Genomic DNA, 13,679 nt, shown 5'->3' with positions numbered 1-13,679 from the left:
GTCAAGTTTGGTGTATATAGACAAAAGTAAGTGTTAATGAAGATTAGAATCTACAGGCAAATAGTTAAAATGCAATAAAATAAACACTTAAACTTGTATTTTAAATCTTTTCTGTCCACTGGTCTGAAACAACACATTATAAAAAGCCAAATAATCCAAAATCTCAAAACTGACCAGTACATGAAAAAAACAATGGTATAACACACAGTGCCTTGCCTTAAAGTATTAAAACACTTTTCAAGGTAATGACCTACAATCAACTACAAAATGAAGGACAAAATCCTGAATTTCTTGGTAAGTATAACACTTTTTGTCTTTTGAAATGAATGCTATTTAACAAAAAAAAAGAAAAAATCTGCATATTGCCATACGACTACTCTTGCAGCCATACAGTGCCTATAAAAAGTTTTCATACCTCTTCATTTTTTTTCACATTGTAATGTTACTGCTTTAAATATTTGTTTTCCCCCCACATCAATCTACACACCATAATGGCAAAGCAAAAAACAGGTTTTTAACATCTTTGCAAATTTATTAAAAATAAAAAAACTTCAATGATTCCATTGCATAAGTAATCATACCCTTATCTGGGACAGTTGAAATTTATCTCAGGAGCATTCATATTTCTTGTAGATGTTACTGCACTTCGAGTGGAGTTAAACTGTGGCAAATTCAATTGAATGGGTATGATTTGGAAAGGCGCACACGTCTTAATAAAAGGTCTAACAGCTGAAAATGCAAATCATAGCAAAAACCAAGCCCTGAGGTCAAACGAACTGCCTGTAGAGCTCAGAGACAGGATTGCATCAAACCACACATCTGGGGAAGAGTTCAGAAAAAAATTCTGCTGCATTGACGTTTCACAGAGCTGACCTCCTGGCCAAACTGAGCAACTGATGGAGAAGGGCTTTGGTTATTAGTGTGGTGACCAAGAACCTGATGGTCACTCTAGTTGAACTCCATGATCATATGTGGAGATAGAAGAAACCTACAGAAGGACAAACATCACTGCAACACTCCACCGATCTGTGCTTTGGGTCGGTGTGGCCAGATTCAATCCTCTCCTCAGTGAAGACACATGAAAACACACTTGGAATTTGCAAAAAAGCACCTAAAGGACCCTCAGGATTGATGAACCTCAATTCCAAACATCATGTTTGAAGGAAACCAGGCACTGCTCATCACCTGCAGAGTACCATCCCAAAAGTAAAGTGTGCTGGTAGCAGCCTAATGCTGTGGGGCTGTTTTTCAGTGACAGGGACTGAGGGATCCATCACAGTAGAAGAAAAGCTTAATGAAAACCCAGTCCAGAGCATTCAGAATCTCAGACTGGGCAGAAGGTTCACCTTCCAACAGGACAATGGCCCTAAGCGCCCAGCAAGAGTGGCTTATAGACAACTCTGTGAATGTCCTTGAGTGGCCCAGCCACAGCCTGGGCTTGAATGCAATCAAATATTTCTGGAGAAACCTGAAAATGTGCATCTGACCCCATCCAACCTGACAGAGCTTGAGACGTGAAGAAATGAGAAGAATGGCAGATAATTGCCAAATTCTGATGTGCAAAGCTTGTCGTATCATACCCCAAAATACTTTAAAGGCTGTAAAGGTGCTTCAGCTAAGTGTATGAAGACTTATGCAGACTTATACAGTTTTTTTATTTTTAATTAATTTACGAAGTTGTGACAATTCTGTTTTTGCTTTGTCATTATGGTGTATGGAGTATAGATTAATGAGGGGGGAAAAAAGTAATTCAAAGCAGTTTAACATAAGGCTGCAATATAAAACGTGAAAAAAATGAAGGGGTATAAAGACTTTTTATAGGCACAGTGTATATGGAATTAACTGTTGTAAATCACTCTGGTAATTACAGTGAATCGCTGTACATACAGACTAGTCTTCAAGGCCAGCAAACAAAAGCACAACACTCTGGCACAGGGAAGGAGACCAGAAGCCATTTTTTGAATGGATGTCAATTGAAAACGGGTTTCATAACAATGAATAAACTGCTTTTATGGGAAGACAGCATTTAATGAATTGACACTCTTCAACATGTTTTCCATTAAACATTCGTTTTGAATGAATCTATTTTAGAGTTTATGATAAAATGCTGTTTTATATATGATAACAGACAATTTTGCTACAGGTAGCATTCAATTTCACAGCACTTGTCATTCATTTCTATGAGTAGCTATCTGCAAACAACGATTAACTGGAGTGCAACTCTCACAGAAATTCAACGACGTCAAAGCTGTGATGTGATTGCTTATCAAGGCACATGTGATCCAAATCAATCGTTACTCTTTCTTCAGTGGCTGAGCCGCGGAGGTTGGTATTTCCCAATAAGACCGTCTGGGTTAGCTGTACACATGCATTTGTTGCTGCCATATTTTGTGGAATTTTGTACCCACTCTACAGACTTACGTATTCCCAGAACAGATGATTGGAAGCGTGGGAAAGAAACGGAAGCCATTCGCCTCATCAGAAGTATGTTTACCATCACAATGATTTTAAAACTGATATTTCAAGGTAAAAAACATACATGGTTGCTTATGGATATTTTTTCACGAAATTATATTTAAAAAGGAAAATTTACTTTGTAGGCCTAGGTGATGACTGGATGCCACTTGCTGAATAAAACATGAAAAGGAATGCATTTTCAACACAGGCAGAATATATATATATATATTCAGTAAGATGACATTTCAGTTTTCCAGGATTATTAGAACACAATGATTTTTATACAATAGGCTACAGAATGTTTTAAATCTATGAAGCACTGGTGTTTTATTCACTTCTGTAAAGTGGCAATTAAACTGATCTCTTTGTGGTTTAACGTTCAATAGAGAAGATTTCGAGAACATCTCCTTTCACACAGGCCGGCTGTAAAATCAAACTTCAGGCCTCGGTTTGCTGTCATCAGTTTTAGTATGATGAATGAGAGACTCACTTTCCTTTGATTCTCAGTTTCAAACAAACGGAGCCGGATATAAAACTCTTCCTTCCTAATATTGATCGTCTGGTGCGTGTTTTTGTGTAAGCGAGGCTGCAGAATATCATGTGCATGTATGTATGTGTGTGCACTCAATATTCATATACACTTATTACATACACAGATATGTTCAAAAATTATCAATGACAAGAAAACAGGAAATGTTTGTGCATAATTACACTCCAGTTTTTAGGGTCTAGTCTGTAAAGATTTGCCTGCTTGCCCAAGCATTAGCTGAGAAAAAGTTATATAGGGCCTGTCTTGCGAATATCAATATCATCTTCCTACACACACACACACACACACAAACAAACAAAAACAAACAGTGATGGGGAAACAGGAAAAATAAAGATACGCCGCACAGAATTAAGACCAATTTTGCCTATCAAAGATCCACTTGTACTAACATTAAATTCTTCATTAGCATTCTGATGAAGTCTGTAGACTTTATTTCTGGACAAAAACAAATGGCCAAACATAATACAATTAAAACATAATAAATAAGCGGTGATAAGAAAATAGTGAAAAAAGATGTGTAAAACAAATTAGATTCCAGTTACTATGAGCTATTATGTAAATACTGGAAATCCACTTATGTTTCATTCTGATGAATGTGAAGCAGAAAGTCTGTATATATTTTGGACAAAACCAAGTGACCACACACACACACACACACACACACACATTTGAAAAATAAATTAAATTCAATAAATCAATAAAATAAAGTTTATTAAAAAAATAAAATAAAATAAGGTGATTTAAAGGAAAAAATAAAGTTGTGTAAAATAAATTACATTCCATTCAAATGAAAATGAAGCAGAAAGTCTTTAGATAAATTAGACCAAGTAATTGGGACCTATTTTGTAAATAACAAAGATTAACTTACACAAACATTAATGCTTTTTTTTTTTTTTTTTTTTTTGTAAATATCCTAGGATTAGCTTCTAACATTAGCTTCTTCATAAGCATTTTGATGAAAGTGAAGCAGAAAGTCTCAATATATTTCTATACAAACCAACTGACCAAACACATACAGTAGGCCTACTATACTAATGAAATAAATAAATGGTGATTAAAACGAGGCAAAAAATCGTATAAAAAAAAACTGCATCCCAAATGATGCACTATACACTAATACACTGTCTACTTATACACTATGTACTTTTGCACTGTTTTAATCACTATGCGATTAAAACAGGAGGGAAAAATCGTATAAAACAAAAACTGCGTCCCATATGACATACTATACACTATGCACTTATATACTATGTACTCAACAATGTAGTGTATGAATTATACAAGGTTATTTTGTCATTCATAATCGGAGTTTGCTACGTAATTAAAGCTCCGACAGTTGAGTGCATGAAGTGTCCAACATCCCACACTTAGTTTTTTTTTGGTTAAGTGCATCATCTGGGTTTTTAAAGTGCAATTTTTCTTCTTTTGGAACACACTACTTGCACTATTTATACAATAAAACGTCATAGAATAGTGCATAAGTACATGATTTGGGATGCATCTAAATTACACTCCAATGGAATTAGGGCCTATTTTGTAAATATCAAAGATCCACTTAGCGTTAGTGTTCCTCATTAGCATTCTGAAGAATGTGGAGTGCAAAGTTTGTAGATATTACTGGGCAAAACCAACTGATGAAACACGTATACATTCACAAATAACAAATAAGTGGTGATAGGAAAAATAAAGTTGTGTAAAACAAATTAGCGTCCTCATTAGCATTCTGTGAAAGTGAAGTGGAAAGGCTGAATAAAACTGAAATGCTATATAAAATAAATTAGACCCCAGTTGTTAAGACCTATTTTGTAAATATCAAAGATCCACTTGTTATAGCCTTAGCATCCTCATTAGCATTCTGATGAAAATGGAGTGGAAAGTCTGTAGATATTACTGGATAAAACCAACTGAACAAACACACACACACACACGCATACAGTACATAAATAAAATATAAGTGGCAATAGGAAAATTAAGTTGTGTAAAACAAATTAGACCTCAGTTATTAGGACCTAAATGTTGCAAATATTCATTAGTGTCTTCATTAGCATTCTGATGAAAGTGGAAAGTCTATAGATATTTCTGAACAAAACCAACAAAAAAATAAATAGTGATTTAAAAACAAGAAAATAAAGTTGTGTAAAACAAATTAGTCTCCAGTTATTAGGACTTAAATGTTGTAAATATCAAAGCACCACTAGCGCTAGCATCCTCATTAGCATTCTGATGAAAGTGAAGTGGAAATCTGTGAACTTTATTCTGTTTTATTTCTGGCCAAAACCAATTGAGCCAAAAAATAAATTAAATGCAAGTGGTGATAAGAAAAGAGAGAAAAAGTAAAGTTGTATGAAAGAAATTACACCCCAGTTATTAAGGGCCTATTTTATAAATATCAAAGATCCTCATTAGCATTCTGATGAATGTGGAGTGCAAAGTTAGATATTACTGGACAAAGCCAACTGATGAAACACATATACATTCACAAATAACAAATAAGTCGTATAGGAAAAATAAAGCTGTGTAGAGTAATTATGACCTAAATGTTGTAAATATCAAAGCTCCGCTAGCATTAAGTGTCCTCATTAGCATGCTGATGAAAGTGAAGAGGGAAAGCCTTAATAAAACTCGGAATAAAAATAAATAATAAAAAATACTAGCCTATATAAAACAAATTAGACTTCAGTTATTAGGACATATTTTGTAAATATCAAAGATCCACTCGTTATAGCGTTAGCATCCTCATTAGCATTCTGGTGAGAATAAAGTGGAAAGTCTGTAGATATTACTGGATAAAACCAAATGAACAAACACACATACATACACAAATAAAAAATAAATGATAATGGGACAAATCAATTTGTGCAAAACATATTAGACTTCAGTTATTAGGACCTAAATTCATTAGCATTGGTGTCTTTTAGCATTCTGATGAAAATGGAAAGTCCATAGATATTTCTGAACAAAACCAACACACATAATAATAATTGTGATTAAAAAACAAGAAAATAAAGTTGTGTAAAACAATTTAGTCTCCAGTTATTAGGACCTAAATGTGGTAAATATCAAAGCACCACTAGCGCTAGCTTCCTCATTAGCATTCTGATGAAAGTGAAGTGGAAATCTGTGAACTTTATTGTTTTATTTCTGGCCAAAACCAATTGAGCCAAAAAAAAAAAAAAAAAGAAAGAAAGAAAGAAATAGAATACAAGCGGTGATAAGAAAAGAGGGAAAAACTAAAGTTGTGTGAAAGAAATTACACTCCAGTTATTAGGGCCTATTTTGTAAATATCAAAGATCCACTTGTCCTAGCGTTAGCTTCCTCATTAGCATTCTGATGAAAGTGGAGTGGAAAGTCTGTGAACTCGGGGGTTATCTGACGCCGCAGCGCTCGCGCCGCACCGCACCGCGCGTCTCTCTCTCTCTCTCCCGCGCACACACGCGCCGCTCAAGAGGATGAGGCGCGGACCTCTCTCAAATCACTTCCTTCATAACAATTAAAATATGCAAAGTGATAATTTTCTTTAAGTAGCCTTAAATGTGCAATCGATTTAAATGTGAGGGAAATTGCCTAAAGCTCCGGGTGAGGAGGGGGGAGAAAAAGAATAAATTATGCAAATCGCAGAAAGGACTCTTGAAAGCCTAATTTTTCTGTAATAAGCATACTGTTTCATTTAATTTTTTGCCTCTTATTAAAAGTGACAGTTCTTTTGCACCGTCTGATGGCTATATCTGACACAAGCCGGCGGAAATGACTGGCCAACTAAACGCTAAAGCGTTTTCTCTAGCTTTTAGATGATGGTTACATTCACAAAGTAATTATGCGCCGGAGAGTCCAGAAATAAGCTTTAATTACATAGTAATCGCCTCTGATGGACACTGGGAAGTGTGAGAGCTGCCAGACTGCAATCCATCAATGCCAAACCCCTGGCCACTTTTAATTCTCCTTCATTTGCATCATAACCTCCGCACCAAGTTGCACAAATGCTGTTAAATGTTAATAGGACCTGTCTCTCTACTCAGAATGAATGCTTAAGCCGTTTTCATCTCTCTCTCTCTCTCTCCCCCACGACCCTCTTTTCTTCCACTATCGCTCTCTCTCACCCTCCGCGCTCAGTCTCCGGCGCGCCGTCAGGAGAGCGCGTTAGTCCGAGACAGCGCATGGTCACTGCTGCACTAATTGGGAGCACTATGCTAAGTTTTATCTCCTCATTTCTAACAAGCCATACACACAATCCCTGACGCCTCTCTCTCTCTCTCTCTCTCTCTGTGTGTGTTCGGGGGGAAAAAAAGTGAAGGATTTGTTAATGGTTTGTGTGCGTGTGAAGTGTGTAAGTGCATGATATAAAAAAAGAAGAGCATGCTTTTTATGTGTACTTTGCCTTACCACATCTGAGTACTACTGCAATTACTTGATAAAATCTGACAATGCGCCCGTAATCGTTCTCTTGCTCTCCAACACGTTTGCAAACACATGCATGTGTTTTTCTATCACTTGCCAGTTTTATTTTGCTCATTCAGAACAATGTCATAAGGTTTATGTTTCATATTTTTAGCAGCATAAACTGTATGTAAAACTGTATGCAATTGTATAACTGGAAAAGGGATAGATATATTTGAGCGAATGTCAACACTGAGTCTGTGTATAACATGCAACTGGTACGATCATTGTTCTTTTTTAGATGTTCAAGTCATCATCTTGCTATAGAAACAGGCAGAATCTGTAGTTATTGTAAGTTAACATCAAATATTTCTGTGATAGATGATGAAAAGCATTTTTTGTATGATTTTGTATGGTTTGCGTAAAAAAATACTTTGGTGATCTTGTTCTTGTTGGTTATGTTTGTATTGATGTGTCAAGTGTTTGTGATTCGGGGTATGCATGGAGATTGGCATTATGTATATATATCATGGAATGAAGAAAAGATTATCTGCCATGTCATTATGATTTTGTGGAACTATGGGCCGAGAGGCCATGTATTCCTGGAATAAATTTGAAATTGGAAAAAAAGAAAAAAAAAAAAAAAACAGAATGTCAACCTGTCAAGACAAATGTCCTGAACATTTCAAATCCAGAGTTAAGAAATTTTTTAAAATTATTATTAAGATATGATCAAAGAAGGCTGTGAAAATAAGTCTGCATTGTTTATCCATTTGACCTTTCATTCAAAAATATAAAAAAATCTAACCTTTAATTGAAGTAAACAAAAAAAGTGAAAGTGGGGGAAAGTATCATTATGAAATAAATATTTGTCTCTAATACACAATGGCCACAATTATTGGTACCCTTAGAAATTCTTATAATTAAAATATCTCTGAAGTATATTCCCATTCATATTTGCATTTTTTAATCACACCATTATCCATCCTTGGCTTTCTGTTTCACAGGAACATAAATATGAGGAACACAAAGGCCAAATTCCCGTTATCATTGATCGCAATGAGTAAAATCAAAGAATATGTTTCTGATGTGCAGAACAAGATTGTTGAACTTCACAAATTAGAAAGTGTCTGTAAGAAAAGAGCTAGAGCAGTGAAAATTCCCATTTCCACCATCAGGGCAATAATTACGAATTTCCAATCAACAGTTAGGAAACTGCCTGGAAGAGGACGTGTGTCTATATCGTCCTAATGCACGGTGAGAAGGAGAGTTTAAGTGGCTAAAGACTCTCCAAGGACTTCAAGGACTGGAGAATTGCAGAGATTAGTTGGGGTCAGAAAACCTGCAAAAAAATAGAAAGAAATAGAAAAATTCTCCTTGCTGATCCAAAAACAAACTCCAGCATATTCAGTTATCAGACACGACTGGAACTTCAAATGGGACTGGCTTCTATGGTCAGATGAAACTAAAAAATGAGCTTTTTAGCAGCAAACACTCTGTGAACAGGGATAAAAAAAAAACTAGCCCATTTGTACAATGAAATATACTGCTGTATTATTAATGTTGTGGGCATATTTTTCTGCCAGAGATTCTGGATATCTTCTTCAGATACATGGCATCATGGATTCTATCAAATACCAACAGATAAAAAATTAAAAACAGACTGTCTATGCGGGAAGTCTTATAATAGGCCAAGGTTGGATCTTCCAACAGGACAATGATCCACAAACAAACATAAAAATCAAAACAAAAATGGGTCACTGAGAACAAAACCAAGCTTCTGCCACGACCGTCCCAGTTTCTTGACCTGAACCTCATAATAAAAACATTGAATATGATTAATTGTGGCCAATGTTATCCGAGAAAAACTTCATTATGAGATTTCCCTCGCATCTTAAAGTCCTATTCTCCAATGAAAGGTTAGAATTTTTGTACATTTTTAAAATAAAAGATCAAAAGGATTAATGATAGGGATTTATTTTCACGGCCTCTTTGATCATATTTACCGAGGGTATTAATAATTTTGAGCACAACAGTATGTGTGTAGGACCAAAATGGGTTAAATTCATTTATAAATATATAAGTGTGTGTGTGAGTGTGTATAAATAAATATATATTATATATTATTATTATATGCTTTGCATTAAGACTGTTACAGTACAATGTGAAGTTATGTATTAAAAATGATAAAATTGTAAATATCTCATAGTAGTATTTGTTGTACTGCCTTTATGCTGTTTAAAAAAATGTTTTACAGTAAAAATACAGATTTTTTATGCTTATTTAAGACAATAAGCTATTAAATTAAGAAAATGAATTTATTTTTGTGTGGGTGTGGATATGAAAAAATGATTGCTTGTTTGCTTGATTTGGTCTGTAAATGTTCTGGACAGATTTTGTAGTATTCACCTAAATACATTTATTTCAAGTGAGGAGATATTTAACAGTATATCTGCTGTTATATATACAGAGAAACAAAGAAAGTGTTTGTGGACTGCCAAGAGAAGCAGACTACACTCTCACACTCGTGCATTTATAAACGCATTTAAAGAGCTTCCAAAAAATCGATATGGAATAGCTGCTCGGTCCAAACAGGGATGCGAGACCACAGAGGCTGCTGTCTAGCTGCAGGCAGGACTGACTGTGTGAGCAAAGGCGTAAGTGCATGCAGAACGTGAGAGCCGCATGTGTGTGTGTTTGCAGAGAGAGAGCAAGAGCAGGTGGCTGTGGCCTCCAGTCAAACCGCCAAACTGCCCACCTCCAATTAGCACTTGACTTCGCTGCATAGAGTTAAAAACGCACAACCTTCACTCCTCCATCACGGAGTAGAAGAGGTGTCTGGGTAAGGGTCCAAAGGTCAACCTGCTGAATTTTGAGAGAGCTGAGATGGCAGCGCTTGCGACGTGTATAGATGTGTTTGACGTCAACCTCGCTTAGCCTTGCTGATCGGCCAGAATACCTGCCGGTTGCATTCGGGGAGGAGTTTAAAATAGAGACGATTTCTGCTTCCTGTGTCTACAGGAACAACACTTGCTACATGAACAGCATGTTGTACCTGAGCTGGCTTGGTGCCAATGCTATTTTGGTATCATTGAGATACTATTATACATTTGATTAATATTTTAAAATGTTATTTCCATTTTCATTTTTCTTCAAGTTTAATAATTTTGTTAGGAGTTTTTAAATATATATGTACAGTTTTTATTAATTCAGTTTTAGTTTTAGTTATTTTAGAACACATTAAACTAAATGAAAATAAGGAATGCTGCCTAGCTGAAATAAAATGCGTTTTAGGGTGTGTGTTTTTTTTGGGGGGTTTTTTACATATTTAATTTGATTTCAGTTAACATTTATTTCACATAATGAAAATGTTTTTTTAATGGTTTTAGTTTTAGTTAACAATAATAAGAAGCATGTTTCTGCCACATAGTAAATGTTTTATCTCACAATTCAGACTTTTTTCTCAGAAATACCAGATATAAACACAGAATTTGTGAGATATAGAATTCTTTTTTAAAATACTTTTTTTCTCGCAATTCCGAAATTTTGCTCTCAGAATTCTGAATTTACATTTCAGTTATTAATTTTTTTATGTTCGCTTCTGCCATGGAATTTATAAAAAAGGGTAATTGCAACTTTTCCCTCACAATTTGAACTTTTTTCTTGCAAAGAAATGCTGTAAGAAAAAAAATCATAATTGTGATATAAACTCATGAGTGCAAGAAAAAAGTCCGAAAAGTAAGATAAAATCTTTTCTCGCTATTGTGAAGAAAATTTGTGAGGAAAAAAAAAATTCTGAATTGTGAGATAATAAGAGAGGGACATTCTCATTCAGTGCAGCATTTGATTGGACAAATATCTGAAGCCAAATTCTGGATAGAGGACTCATATTTTAGCAAAAATCAGTGGTTTGAAGTTCAAAATGTCTTGATGGATTTGATGGACACAGCTTTTGGCTTCTCAAGATGTTAACTGATGGACTGGAGTGGTGCGGATTATTGTGATGTTTTTATCAGCTGTTTGGACTCTCATTCTGACGGCACCCATTCACTGCAGAGCAAGTGATGTAATGTTACATTTCTCCAAATATATTCTGATGAAGAAACAGACTCATCCACATCTCGGATGGCCTGAGAGTGAGTAGATTTTGGGCAAACAACAACCAATTCTCACTCAATTTACCCCTAAAACGGATCATCCCAATCTCACAGCGATAAGAGCTCAGCAATGATATCCATCCAAACACCGATGGCTTGAGGTCAGCTTCCTTTCCCTGTCATTTCACATATATATTTACACAAGAACGACCCCCACCACATAAGATGGAACATGCCAGATAATCACACCATCATCCCTCATTGGCTGCACATTTTCACAAAGTGGCCAAAGTGTCATGTAGTTCCCCTTTAGCGTGCTGAGAGCGGCAGCTCTGGAAGAACTTAATGATGTGCTGATAACAGCTGATACCTGTTCTTCTGCCACTGCGCAATAAATATCCTCATTAACGTCAAAAAACCAAAGAGTGGCCCATTATTTAAAAGTTATGTCTTAATAAAGCTGCTTTTTCTTGATCTGTAGAGTGACACAATTTTCTGTTCTAATTCAGTGGCAATTATCCTTCTTTTTTTTACTCGAATATCCAAGTAACATTTTAATTACAATAATAAATGAAGTTGTTACAGCATTCCGGCTCAAACTCTGATAGCGTAGATTTTTATTAATATCTTAATTACTATTTGGAAATCCCTAATTGACTGTAATACTTAGCGCTTCTATTGATTGTAGGTCATTTCAAATATAGAAATTGGTGTAAGAGAGCAAAAGAATCTCTGGTTATTGTTTTCCCGCTGTTTAATGATTCATAATTACTCCCTTCTTTTTCTATAAAACACGAAAGCGAGGTTCCAGAGGACAAAATCCCATTAATTTTCCTCACAGTGCAAATGATTTTAGAGATATAATATAAACCTTTCAAATTGGACTTACTGTGACCATGATTTTAAGTTAGGTTTGAGCATTTTATCCGGCAGGCGCTTTTATTCAAAGTGACTTACACTGCATTCAAGGTTTACATTATACATGACCTTGGTGCTGTAAGCGCAGGAATGTTAAGTGATGATATTTGCTTAGAAGCCACACGTTATCATTTTAAATTTGTTCAATTGCAAAATTGAAGAGAAATACTGAAAATGTGTGAATTTAGCAATATTTGTGTATGTTTTAATATTTAGCAAATACATATATGTGTGTGTTAATTTTTTTAAATTGTTATTTTATCCACCTACAGTAGCTTTAGGTATAGGTAAATAACTATACAAATAAAGTATATCTATTTTGTGCTATAAACCAATGTGTTTATGATTATGATTATTATAAAGTAAAGTATGATGACATAAATCAGTTTGCAACATTAATCAGGACAGTAATGGAGTGTTTTGGTACAGCTAAAATAACTGGAAGTGGCTGAAACCAGAAGCCTTGCACATTCAAGTCAACATATAACTAAAGTGGATACTTATAATTAATAATCAGCAAAAATCAGTTTTATTGTACTGATTTGATTTTGTCATTTGCAATGCTTGATGAGTAGCAGGCTTGTTATATAAATATATATTGTATATTTGATAGTTACAATATAACTATCTTTTGGCTAGTTGCCAAAGTAACTTTTCTCATTTTTATGTAGTTTAACTTGACATAAAATGAACAAAAACTTGACAAACCACTCAAATATGATACACAAACCACATAAAAATATGAAATTCCAATATATATATAAACTATAATAGTATCTTAGTGATTCTAAAATAACACCTGATGTGTGGTTTGTTCTATTATAAAAGATCTAGATAGTATGTATATATTTTATCATATTTATTTATGTATTTTATAAAATGTATAATATTTTTTTAAATGCCTCCAGGGAAAAACACTTCTAAAACAAAAGCCGCGGCTTTCAAAAGCTACAGCTACCGTGCTCATCTCTTAGTTCTAACGCATCTTTTCCTGCTAGTCTTAACCTGGAGCAAAGAACAAGAGGAGCTAATAGGGTGCGCTACGCTAGCACGTCCAATAACCGCACGCGCACACACACAAACACGCGGCTCACAGGGCAATCATTTGAAACATATAGCATCAGTCTTTCAATTTGATCCCTCTCCCCTCCGCAAACCTCTCCCGTAACATCATTATTGATGGCGGATCTAAATCCTCCTCTGACAGGCCTGTGTTATCCAGGCTCGGGGGAAATGCAAATTGATTCCAGATCTGAAGTGGCATTTTTTGAGGGCCTGAACA

Source organism: Onychostoma macrolepis, chromosome 09 (genome assembly GCF_012432095.1).
Source record: "Onychostoma macrolepis isolate SWU-2019 chromosome 09, ASM1243209v1, whole genome shotgun sequence".
Classification (NCBI taxonomy): Eukaryota; Metazoa; Chordata; class Actinopteri; order Cypriniformes; family Cyprinidae; genus Onychostoma; species Onychostoma macrolepis.
The sequence above is the reverse complement of the archived record's forward strand: the minus strand, read 5'-3'. Positions refer to the sequence as shown.